At 33.1% G+C, this 14,077-nt stretch overlaps 1 pseudogene; it reads left to right on the top strand.

Moving 5' to 3' along the window:
• The first annotated feature begins 3,899 nt into the window (after window positions 1–3,899).
• Window positions 3,900–12,418, top strand: LOC141519231 (NOP protein chaperone 1-like; annotated as a pseudogene).
• The last annotated feature ends 1,659 nt before the right edge of the window (window positions 12,419–14,077 follow it).

Here is a 14,077-nt window from a genome sequence, read left to right as displayed (position 1 = left end):
ACATTGCCCTCCCCATTATGATTGTGTGACAGACTTGCAGAACATGGTAGAAAGTATAATGACAATGTATTCTCATTGTTTTAGATTCATATCAAAAATACAAGAGAATTTGAATTGAGTCTATATGAAAGCAGTAAAAGAGACCTATAAAAGCATCAAAGACTTTTGGAAAATTTAGTCTTCTGAAGAAAATGGCAACATAATCAATCATTATATACATATATATATATATATATATATATATATTATATATATAACATATATACACATATGAATATTATAGGTATAAGACAATATTTATTTACATGTGAAATATATAGTAGTGAGATAGTCTTCAACACAGAAGGAACTAATTCAGCAACTTCATTAAATCAGATATAATCAATAAGATAAGTACTCATACTAGCACTTTGTGTGGGGTGGGAGTAGTGGGAAACATGGTTTGTACAATAGTAATCCATTCACTCCAGATACATAGTAGGCACGTAATAATGCTAGCTGACTGATTGGCTTCTAAAAATGGGTGGGGTAACTGTATAGATACTAAGTTTTTCTAATACACATCAGTATAATAGAAAAATATATAGATGGGGAGACATAAATATCCTTATATACTCTATATAAAAAGACCAAGAATGAAAGAGAGATTATTTTCATTAATGATCACATGCACACTCACACTTATAATATCTTCTTAAACCAGAAGGTCATTGCATGTGACATCTCCCAAGATGTTACCTTTATTTCCCTCATTTCAAACACAGGAATCCCTTAATTTTATGACCATATATATAAATAATGCAATATTAAGTATGCATATTTAGTTTAATCATCATAAACTTACATGGTTCTGGAAACTCATTTGTCACAGAATAACAAAATTCCAGGTTGGAAGACTTCTCAACAGTTATTTAATCCATTCTGTTTTCCAAAATTTATTCCATTATTTTACCCCAGCTTTTGCTAGAAGATCTCCAATTGAACAGAGACTATATCCTCCCTGGTCAATTACTTTTTGTCAATCATTTTTAGAAGAAAGTCAAATTATGAAATTTTATAGAAGAAACACTATAATCATGTAATTCTTCACTTTTCAATTTTTTGTTAGCTTTATAAGGATATACAAGAAAAATTGAAGCAAAAAGGATTTACAGTATCCAGAGGACCGTAGATTAATAACAGGAAAAGAATTTGTAAGTTGGAACTTTAGATGCAATTGAGGTTAATCTCATTTTGCTGATAAAATACTGAGTTCTGGAGATATTAAGATTTAGCCAAAATTAAAATTAATAAATAGCAGAACTGAGATTAAATCTCAGGTCCTCTGATTTCAAATTGTGATCTCTTCTGCACCATCACACTGACTGTATTTTTTGTATATAAATAATTTTCATCAATTGTCATAGATGCAATATATTTCAAAATCATTACCAACTTCATCTTTTTGAAAAACCCTTACGTGCTTAAAGTTCATCAAACATGAAAGTATTTTTCTTCTAAGTAAAATTGACATTTTGTTTCATGATATTGTCAAGGTCATGAAAAGGAATACTTTTCATTAAAATGTGTTATATAAGAGGCAACTGACACCTCTTTATCAAGTTGACTTGTAATTTTAGTTTTTACTCACTTAAAAATTCTTACTCCTTTATAATACAATTTGAGATCTGTTATAACTAGGCCACATTCTTTCACATTTTTTTCATTGATTCCTTTGATATTCTTGACCTTTTTTCTTTTAGATAAATTTTATTTTTTTCTAACTAAAAAAATGTTGGTAGTTTGATTAGTGTGGAATTGAATAAGTAGATTGATATAGATGCAAATGTCATTTTTATTTTATTTAACTTAACCAGCCCACGAACAATTAATAAGTTTCCAGTTATTTAAAATTATTTTAATTATTATAATTATTAAATTAATTGGTTAATTAATAATTAGTAATTATCACAATAACCTGATATTGATTAAGAAATAAAGAGATGTATCAGTGAAATAACTTAGGAAACAAGACATTATAATAAAAAACCAGGGTAATTTAGAGTTTGATAAATGCAAAGATCCAAGCTTTGGGGATTAAAAACTACTTGGAAATCTGGAAAACTATGACAGAAACTAGGTAGTATTCAACATCTAACAACAAATACCAAGATAGGGTTGAAATTAATACATGATTTGGACATACATGGTGATGTAATAGATTTATAGGTAAGGAAAGAATCAAAGAACAAACAAAAATATAGAGAATGTATATATACACATATATAAATTATAAAATATACATTATGAATTGTAAAATGGATAATTATATAAAATTTCAAGTTTTTGAGTAAGTACAAACAATATAACCAGAATTAAAAGGAAAGGAAAAAATGGAGAAATATTTCCAGGAAGAAATGCTGATAAAGGATTTCATTTTTCAAATATATAGAAAATTGGATGCCAAATTTATAAAAATAAATGCCATTTCCCTAATTGACAAATGATCAAAAGATATAAAAAATTAGTTTTCAAATACATTGATCAAAGCTATCTATAATCATATAAAAATCTGTAAATCACCACCTCACACCTCTCAGACTGGCCAATATGACCTGAAAGGATAATGATCATTGTTGGAAGAGTTGTGGGAAATCTGGAATACTATTACATGGTTGGTGGAACTGTAAACTTATCCAACCTTTCAGGAGAGCAATTTGGAACTATGCCCAAAGGGCAACAAAAATGTGCATACCCTTTGATCCAGCAATACCACTACTGGGTCTATACCCTGAAGGGATGATGAAAAAGTGTAAAAACATCACTTGTACAAAAACATCCATAGCAGGCCTGTTTGTGGTGGCAAAGAATTGGAAATCAAGTAAATGCCCTTCATTTGGGGAATGGCTAGACAAACTGTGGTATATGTATATCATGGAACACTATATTGTTCTATTAGAAACCAGGAAGGATGGGAATTCAGGGAAGCCTATAGGGATTTGCATGAACTGATGCTGAGTGAGATGAGCAGAACCAGAAAAACACTACACCCAAAAGCAACATGGGGGCGATGATCAAACTTGATGGACTTGCTCATTCCATCAGTGCAACAATCAGGGACAATATGGGGCTCTCTGCAATGGAGAATGCCATCTGTATCCAGAGAAAGAACTGTGGAATTTGAACAAAGACCAAGGACTATTACCTTCAATTTAGAAAAAAAAAACCTGCTACCTTATTTTCTGATCTTGCTACGTTTTATACTTTATGTTTCTTCCTTATGGATATGATGTCTCTCTCATCACATTCAATTTGGATCAATGTATACCATGGAAACAATGTAAAGACTGGCAAATTGCTTTCTGTGGGGGATGAGGGAGGGAAGCAAGATTAGGGGGAAAATTGTAAAACTCAAAATAAAATCTTTAAGCAAAAAAAAATCTGTAAATCACTATTGATTAGAGAAAGGCAAATAATAACAGCCATGAAGTACAACCACACATGCCCATCAGAGAAATCAAAAATGGCAATAATGAAAAATGATTAGTGTGGGAAAGTGGGAAAACTGGAACACTAATGCATGGCTGTTATAATTGTGAACTGATATATTCATTCTGGAGAGACCATTTGGAATTATGCCCAAAGGGCTATAAAATTGTGCTTACTTTTTGATCCAACAACACTACTACTACTAGGTATTTTCCCAATGAGATTTTAAAAATGATGATGGGGGGGAATATTTTTTGTGGAATATATATATATATTTATAGCAGTGGCTGAGAACTGGAAACTGAGGAGATATCCATCAATTGCAAAATGATTGAGCATATTGTCATATATGATTGCAGTGGAAAATTATTGTACTATATGATATGAAAAACAGCATAATTTCAGAAAATCTTGGAAAAACTTGCAGAAACATGAAAAGTGAGGTGAGCAAAACCATCAGAACATTGAATGCAATAACAGCAATATTGTATAATGTATAATTGACTTAGCAATTCTCAGCAATATAATGATCCGAGATAATTCCAAAAGACTCATGATGAAAATAATTTCAGCCTGGGGGTGGGGGGGGTGGGGGGTGGAGGGGGGTGGGGGGGTGGAGGGGAAACAAAAACTGATGGCATTTGAATACAGACCAAAGCATGCTATTTTAACTTTCTCTGTCTTCCTTCCTTCTTTCCTTTTCTTTCTTTTTTTCTTACTTTTCTCCCTTCCTTCTTCCCTTACAACCTTTTATTCTTTCTTTCTTTCTTTCTTTCTTTCTTTCTTTCTTTCTGTCTTTCTGTCTTTCTGTCTTTCTGTCTTTCTGTCTTTCTGTCTTTCTTTCTTTCTTTCTTTCTTTCTTTCTTTCTTTCTTTCTTTCTTTCTTTCTTTCTTCCTTTCTATTGGTGTTCAAGTTTACTTGTACAAAGTGACTAATATGGAAATATTTTATATAGTTTCAAATGTATGACATATCTGATTGCTTACCATATTTGTTGGCATTCATTTGTCATCTTTATGTTTAAATTGCTTGGCTAATCATAGTAAGAAATGAAAATGGTTCATTCAAGCTTTGGGACTCATTATGTTGCAATCTAATTGATGGTCACTCACCATCTTTTATAGGTAGAATATTCTTTGACATTTGTAATCATGTTTCCTGTTTCTTCTGATTTTATACTACATTATAGAATTTATTTTTGACTTCGCTCTTCTAAGTTCTATTCACATGTAAGCCACTTTGGGAAATACCTTTACTGTTGAACAGGGCAAGTTTCCACAATTCTATATTTCTAAGGATAATAATCCACTCTGCCCTACCCCGAAAATAGTGCAGAGAGGTTAGATTATTCCATATACAATAGTCTAAATAATTCTAAACTTTAGGCTAGTTCAGACCTATGCACATTATTTTTTTTTATTGATAGAATAATCGAGGGCACCTGAAGTTGTGAAAAAATGCATTTCTGACCATGAGTACAATGTGCATAAGGATGAATATTCATATTCATTAGAAAATATGATTTTCTCATAATTTTTACTTTTACAATGCTCAAATATTCATTTGCAGTCTTTCATTGGATTTGTACTCTTCACCAAGTATGGCTTCAAATAATGTTTACTTACAATGTGATATAGAAGTAAATTTCAATATCACAGGAAAAGTTAGATAAATTTAACTTGATATGGGTATTGATTTCCTTGATATGGATATTCTTTCTATTTATGTTTATGGTGATTCTTCTAAATTCTTGCCTACATATCAACATATAATTTCCAGAGAGGAACTACACACTAAAAATATAAGATGCTATAAGGTCTCTATAATGCTGTTGAGATTTTTTTTTAATTTAATGCTCTTTCCAGGGAAATAGTATTACTTGAAAATAGTGTGAAGTATTACTTCTCCAATAAATATTTTTATATTATTTCTAGGGATTCAAGAATTATAAGACAGTGAGTTTTTCACAATAGAATTATTGCCTTCAACATGGAGACAAGATATTGGGGGAAGGGAGGATAGATAAGGATAACTTTTCAGGACTTATGTAATCACAATAGTTAACCAGAAGTCTATTTGTAGAACACATTTCAAAAATATTGACACCAGTTTATTTTAAGTAATATAACACCATGCAAAGGGACTTATTTTTCTGATTCTTGGCTTCTTATTCTGTAAAAATGATATTAGGTTAAAAAACCAACAACAAAAGCAACTATATAATCTCTAAATTAGCTATTTTCAGTTCTATGATCATATGAATAATTAATTAATAGACTGGAAAAGATTCAGGATATCAAACTAAATTATTTCAAAATTTGTCTTTCTCAATCATGATTCACTATTACCACCTTTTTTATGATAACAATGTTACAAAATAACTTTCCTTGACATATATCATTTTCTGATTAGTTTAAGTCTATAATACAGATTGATAGCTATCTTTGCAATGGCTAATGACAAATACTACCATTCTCTAATAACTCAGTGTTGATATAATTAGTATTTAAACCATTGAATATCCATTCTTATTCTACAAGCTCTCTAATGAAAGACTCTGTATATCTATTATATCTACTTACTGCATTCTCTTTTAAAAAATGTACTTAAACTTTTATTCAATAATTATTCACACTTTTCTCTCCCTTGGCCTTTCAGAGTTGCTCTGAGTTCACTCCACCCTATTTACTTTCTGGGTTACAGACTTCTTTTATTAGGGTCATTGACTCACATCTCTCTTATGTACTCTTTTTCAGTATGGGAAAGTTTCCAAATCATTCTGGCTCCCATATCCACAGTATAAGAACTGTTGGATCACAGTTGTTCTCCTATCAGTGTTTGGCACATTCAGTCATTCATTTTGGCAGCTGTTGTCACTCCTATTTTTTCCACTTGCTTTAAGGGATTTTTCCCCCATAAATGGTCATGGCAAACTTTAGAACTTTTGCTTATTCAATAGAAAGGCTTTTTTATAAGGATATTTCTATTACTCAAGGTCCAGAATCTCAAAATAGCTTAAATATATCTACTTTAGTTTGGAATCTAGTTTGTTCTACTTTAAATTAGGGAATTCAGACTACCAGGTCAATATTAAGGGCTATGAGATATTTTCTTCTGGGATTTAATTTTATTTCCACTTTTTTATTAAGATAAGGAAAAAGAAAATAGCTTTTCTAAGTGAATAGAAACCATTAGATTGTATATTTCCTTCTTCCTTCACTATTTTCCTTCATGAAAAATCTAAAATGACAGAATAAAATGAGATAGTCCAAGCAAAATAAGGAAATTCATTTTCAATAAAAATTTAAAAGAATGATATGATAGTTTACTCAATATTCCAGTCAAGACTATATATATATATATATATATATATATTCAAGGAATTTAATTACCGCTCTCTGTGATGCTCTTGCCTAGAAGCAGTGAGTTAGACTGGTAACCTCTGAAGTAACTTCCAGGCATATGATTATATAATTCTTCAGGGCATGTTAATGTATCTATGATTTGTTTATAAAGATTATGATTAAATGAACTCTGATCACTATGATTTTTAAAAGTAATACAATGCCATGTTTACTTGAATTTCCTAAAACATTCATATATTTGAATTCCTACAAAGATGTCTTGAATAAAGATTTGCCCAAAAGTGTTAGATCTGAGTCCAAAGGACCATAGTTTAAATCCTGAATCTGTCACTTACTATCTGTGTCACAATGAGAAAATAATTTAATCTTTCCAGGCCATGGTGTTCACTTTCCTTTTCTTTAAAGGGGTAGTTGAACTGGGTAATCAGACATTATCATATAGTCAAATAATCGAGTCTGAAGCTGAAAAAAAGCTATATACCCCTTTTTTCTCAGTAGTAGCATTTCAAAATTTTAGCATTTTTATAGTTTAATGCCACTCTAGTATAAATTGGGGGAGGGGATATAAGAGTATAGGTTTGCATGAATTTTGGTGTCTATCAGGGCTTTTGGGCGACACATGAACAATGAACATGAAAATCACCACAAAAGTGATGATGGTGATCTATCTTCAACAAGCTACTGGTGAAAAAAAACTTCACCTAGCTCAGAAACAAACATGTTTCCTTGGTGCCACTTTTACACAAAGATGATCTCAATGATACACATACCATAATTCCCTGGTAAGTTGTACCTATCTTTGACCTTTTGATGGATGTTTATTCAAATTTCCTTTGAGGCAAATCTGCAGAACCCTTTCTGTCACATGCATCTGATGCAAAGCACAAAATACTCATGAAGTAAAATCTATTTTCTTTTCTCTTTTATTTCTGAGAATTTATCACTAATTCCAAATATCATATATTTGAAATTCTTGGTACTTGATTTGGTAGAGAGATGTGATGACACCTTGTTTCCCGATTTGTGATCTTTAATAAATGACATTCTGGTCACTTGATTTGTCAAGTCATGCTTTCTTTGGCCTTATTATCTTGGACTCTGACTTTTATAAAATTTCTTCTACATAAGAGAGCCCCTTCCAGCTAACTTCAAGAATATGGAAAAATAAAACACTTTTTGGATATATTTCAAATAATGATATACCTAAATTTCTTTTACAGAGACTAGAGCAAATTGAAGAGATATCTCCCAATGAATTTTTGACACTACAGTCCCAGCAAACATTTCAAAATTGCTGTTAATAGAAGGACTTAATGGGATGTCAATAGAAGTTTTATTGTATACAATACAATGATATTCAAATATTCTTCTAATATTCAAATTATCTTCTACTGTAAAAATTCTTTTTTCCTATTTCTTTCCACCAAACACTTTGTTGTATTTCAAATGAAATTTTATATCAGAATTATAGGAGGAAAAATATTCTGAAAGCACATAATTAAAATTAAATATCTAAAACTTTTGCCTCAAAATTAGGTAATATCTAACTTTTTTTAAAAAAATCTACCTACAGAGGCAGCAAGGTCATGCAGTGGATAAAGCACCGACCCTGGAGTTAGGAGTACCTGAGTTCAAATCTGACCTCAGACATTTAATAATTACCTAGCTGTGTGACTTTGGGGCCTTGCAAAAAAAAATCTACTTACAAAGAAAGGTGAATTTGCATAAAATTCAAGCAGATATTTTCTTAAGAAATATTTTTGTAATATAGCTATTTTAAGCAGATACAGCAGTAGCAGATGCAGTAGGAATTCAACTTATAGGCAGCAATCAAAAGGATGAAAATCATATTAAAAAAAAAACTCAAAGGTGAAAAAAAACTTCCAAATAATAGTTAAAGAATATAAAAGTTTAGGGCCGGCTAGGTGGCACAGTGGATAAAGTATCGGTCCTGGAATCAGGAGTACCTGGGTTCAAATCCGTTCTCAGACACTTAATAATTACCTAGCTGTGTGGCCTTGGGCAAGCCACTTAACCCCATTTGCCTTCTATCAAGTAGCTTCCTAATTGATTGCCTCACATCCAGTGTCTCCCAACTCTATTAGAATGTCTAAAAGCACTCTTCTGACTACATAATACTCCACTGCTCAAGAATCTTCATCTCTTTTTTGGTAATTCAAAGCGCTTCATAATCTGAATTCAAGATTTCTTTCCAGGTCATTTTTCTGCATCTTGTTCAGAATAAGATTAGTCTGCAAAGAAACAAATGTGTAAGATAAAATGCAATTGAGTTTGGCTAGAATATAGAATATGTGAAGAAGACAAATATATGATCAGTCTGAAAGGACAAACTGTATTCTCTTTTTGAAGTTTTATAAAGGCGAAAAATAGGAGTTGGCATTATTTGGTAAAGATTAGGAGAAAACCCTTGAGTGAATTTTCAACTAGGTGGCACAATGAATTATATATATAGTGCTACTCTTTATGTCTAAATCTTGTACCCATTTTGACCTTATTTTGTATGATTGCTCAACAGACAATCTCTTATTCTCAAACTAATATTCAAAAAAGTTTCACATCTCTCTTTTGGAGAATATATATATATATATACTAATATTTTATTGTAACACTAAAGTAATTGGGAAAATAATAGAATATTTGTGGCCATTTGAAATATAAAATATAAAATCTCATTGTCTAAATGCAAAGTGTTGCTTGTAAGAACTTATTAAAATAAAAAAAGCAGATCCTTTGTTGTATTCCAGTCAGTACAAATATCTATATTGTGTGAAACTGGGAAAGTTTCCTCCTTCTATTAGGAGAAAGTCTCTACACAGCTATGTATAACTTATTTAAAAGTTTTTAAAATTAATATATTTGTAAAATTTTAATAATGAATTTTGATTTCCAGATTCTACCCTTCCCCAAACTGTTCTTCTATACATTGAGTAGACAAACAACATATCAATTATATGTATGCAATTATGTAAAACCTATTTCCATATTAGCCATATCACAAAAAAGAAAAAGAAACAAAAAAAAACAAAAAAAATATACTTTGATTTGTACTCAGAGATCATTTGTACTCTCCCTAGGTGGAAAGTATTTTTTCCATCATGAAATCTTTGGAATTGTCTTAGATCATTGTATTGATCAGATTACTCAAGGTTTTTACAGTTGATCATTGGTACAATATTGCTATTACTGTGCACAATGATTTTCCACTTCCCAATTTGCTTTGCCTCATATCATAGAGGTCTTGTCATATTTTTCTGAAACCAATCTTTGTCATTTTTATAGCACAATAGTGCTCCGTCAAAAACATAACACCACAACTTGTTCAGTCATTCCTAAATTGATGAGTATCCTTTCATTTTCCAGTATTTTGCCACCACAAAAAGAACTGCTATAAATACCTTATACATATGGCTTCTTTTCCTTCTTGCTTGATTCCTTTGGAGTATAGATTTAGAAGTGATATTGCAATATATATGCATAATTTTATTGCTCTTTGCATATATATAATGGAGAAGAAATTGCTCTCCAGAATGGTTGCACTAGTTTAGAGTTTCACCAATAGTTTTTTAATGGACCTACTTCCTTCATCTTCTTTCATTTGTCATTTCTCATAGGTGTGAAGTCAGAGTCATTTTAATTTGTCTCTTCTCAAATCAATAGTGATTTAGACAATTTTTCCATGATTACACATAGTTTAGATTTCTTTTTTTCTGAAAACCTCCTCTACATCTTCTTTGACCATTTATCAATTGAAGATTAGCTCTTATTTTTTTATTTGACTCACTTTGCTATATAGTTGAGAAAGGTGACATTTATCAGAGACACTTGTTCTAATATCTTTATATTACTTCACTGTGTATGGTGTCTTTTATTAAAATAAATTTTCCCTGATAATTTTTTTTAAATTTGATTTGTTTTTACTTTTCTAAGACCATGACTGCTTCCCTTATCTTTTCACTTCAACTAAATCAAAATAGATTCAGCTACTATACTTCAACTCTGTAAGTACGATTTTATATCAAGTTATCACCTGTCAATAACATATGGTTGGATTCTGGTTTCTAATCCATCCCATTTCAATTTTATGGTTTAGTTCATTCCATTCACATACATAGTTATGATTCCTAATTGTGTATTTTCTTTTCTTTTCTTCTGAAAATCATTCTTTTTCTCTTCTATAATTAAACATACATTCTTTCATATTTGAACCAATTCTGATGAGTGAGAATCAGATTTTGTCAGTCATTCCTCTATTTTCTCTCCATTATAAAAACTATTCTATGCATGCCTCCTTATAGGAAAGAAATTTTCCCCATTCTACCTTCCCTTCTTCCTTATCCTAGTGTATTCCTTTTTTCTCACCTCTACATATTTTTTGATATTATCCTGGCATAATCAATTCTCATGATATCGTCGCCCTCTGTCTATGTAGACACCTTCTAATAGTCCCAATAATGATAACATTCATAATTCAAAATTATACAAATAAAACATGAAATTAACAACATTTTCCACTTTAATGCATTGAAAACAAAATGCAAAACTTTTTGTTTGATACCTTCAACATTTCAAAGAGTACAGAAGGTCTAAAGCAAAAATGAATGTACAGTCATGACCATCTAATAGAACATGAATGAGTTTCCCACAAAATGGTCAAATGTGTTGATTATAATATTTTGGTAGTGCTATGCATATCTATGTGGTCATGGATCCAGAGGAATATCAAAAGTATATTTTATGAGATTTTTATTAGAAGATGCTGAAATAGCTTATTGTCCGGGTCTCGCGCCGGGCGGCCTCTCCGCGCTCCGCTCGCGGGCTGGAGAAGCCGGGGGCCAGCGCGCGGGGCCGCGGGGCTCGGAGGGGGAGCCCCGGCGGCGGTGTCCCGCGATCCGCCGCGCGTGGGGTGCGCAGGCAGGATTCAGGACAAGCTGTGTCCCGCGATCCGCCGCGCGTGGGGTGCGCAGGCAGGATTCGGGACAAGCTGTGTCCCGCGATCCGCCGCGCGTGGGGTGCGCAGGCAGGATTCAGGACAAGCTGTGTCCCGCGATCCGCCGCGCGTGGGGTGCGCTGGCAGGATTCAGGACAAGCTGTGTCCCGCGATCCGCCGCGCGTGGGGTGCGCAGGCAGGATTCAGGACAAGCTGTGTCCCGCGATCCGCCGCGCGTGGGGTGCGCTGGCAGGATTCAGGACAAGCTGCTCATCCGTTCTCGAGGCAGGAGCCCGGGCCGAGGACGACGCGGGTGGAGAGTAGCAACCTTCTGGAAAGAGTGAAGAACTTTTCCTACCCCACATGGAGCAGACAAACACAAAATTAAGAGAGGAAACGGCAGCAGGGCCCCCAGGCCTATTTGATATTGAAAATGTAGAGGACTCCCTGGAAAAAGCCATTGAAAAGGATGTGGCCGTGGTGGAAGACAGCCGCTCTGATTCTGAAAAACTTGGTTCAGGAGAAAGTTCTGAATTTGAGGATGAAAGCAGCATAGCTGGAGAGGTCACCGTGGAGAAAATGAAGCTTCCTCAACCGAGAGGAAGAAAAGGCAAGATAGAAGTTTTGGGCAATTGAACAACCAAATAGGTGAATCTTCCCATATTTGGCCATGTGTGTGCCTGCTCACGGGCCCAGCGCCACATTTAAGAAAACCCACTGCCCTCCACTTCAGGCATCATCCGTGTGACTGACTAGTTTCCATTTCGTGGGACATCAGCCCTACTTCTGCATATGTTGTACATAGTCCACTAGAGTCATATGTAAAAATCAACTTTTCTAGCTCCTCTTCTAGGGCCTGGCATGGAATCAAAAGGCCCTAAATAAATGCTCTTTAAAAAAAAAAAAGGCGCCTAGGTGGTGCAGTGGATAAAGCACCTGCCCTGGATTCAGGATTACCTGGGTTCAAATGTGACCTCGGACACTTAATAATTACCCAGCTGTGTGGCCTTGGGCAAGCCACTTAACCTCATTTGTCTTGCAAAAACCTAAAAAAAAAAAAGATGCTGAAATAGGTGAAAACCATGCAAAAGAGAACATTTTATAGAATTTCAAATAAATTAATCATAAAATATTGTCATTCTAATTCTCCATGTATTTATAGGTCATGATAATAGCACTTTGTATCTAGGTTGATATTTTAATTTTTTCATCGTTACTGCATTTCTTCCTCCTGTTTTATTTTCCTAACCTCCTGACAGGTACAAAAAATAAGCTTTGTTATTTCCTAATGACTTATCTTTACAAGTGTCCCTACATATGTAATTAAATAAAATGAATCAAAAGATTAAAAGAGCAAAATCTCCAATTCTTGGTTCTTTAAAAAGTGTTTATTCATCTTTAGCATTGTCCTCTTCACTATTTCCACCCAGTGTCAAGTAATATACTGGATTGTGGAATTTGACACAAATTAGAACAATCAAGTATTGTGCCTACTTGATTATACTCTTGGTCCTTGACTTAAGCATTCTCTCAATTTTTTTCCTCTTATTTCTCCCTCCACAAGACTGTCTTCCATACAAGTTAATATGATGATTAATTTAATACTGATTTGAGCTTCTATTTCTTTATATGTATAACCTCTTCTTATGACCAGCCTTTCATGTATGATGGCAAAAGAGTTTAAAGGGAAGTTTCTAATGTGGAAATTGGATGGAGGTGGGACAGGAGTAACTTTTGCTTTCTAAAAATAAAGGAACATGGAGAAATTATGAGATAAATAGCTAATGACTTACTTTGATCCCCTCTAGCAATTAGGGAATATTGAATTTTATAGTTTACTTGAAAGGGCCTATTGTGTGCAGATTCTTGTTAAGAGTGATGTGGGAAAACTAGACTTTAGGTGTTGTCCTCCAAGGAGTAATCTCCAAATATTCCTAAATTCTTCAATTTTTTCTTCCCTCTCTGACCAAGTAAACAACAGGGTCCTACAAAGTGGTGATAATCCTTTGAAATATTTTCTAAAAGCAGGACTGTACTGTTAATAAGCAATAGCCCAGGAAAGAGGGAGAAATCAAGGCACTGATACATGAGATCAAGTATATCTGAGAATCTTTAACTAATAATGTTAAAGTACTCCTATAGTAAATCAACAATTCTCTGAAATAAATAAAAAAATACTGAGTCTTCTTATTGATATTAGAAATAGAGCTTATCAAAAAACATACCCAAACCAAACAATAAAAAAATAAACACACATAAACTGCTGAAGAATATGGGGAGAACAATGCTTTAATC

The sequence above is a fragment of the Macrotis lagotis genome, chromosome 3, assembly GCF_037893015.1.
Source record: "Macrotis lagotis isolate mMagLag1 chromosome 3, bilby.v1.9.chrom.fasta, whole genome shotgun sequence".
NCBI classification, from domain to species: Eukaryota; Metazoa; Chordata; class Mammalia; order Peramelemorphia; family Peramelidae; genus Macrotis; species Macrotis lagotis.
This window is presented reverse-complemented; position numbering and strand designations above follow the sequence as displayed.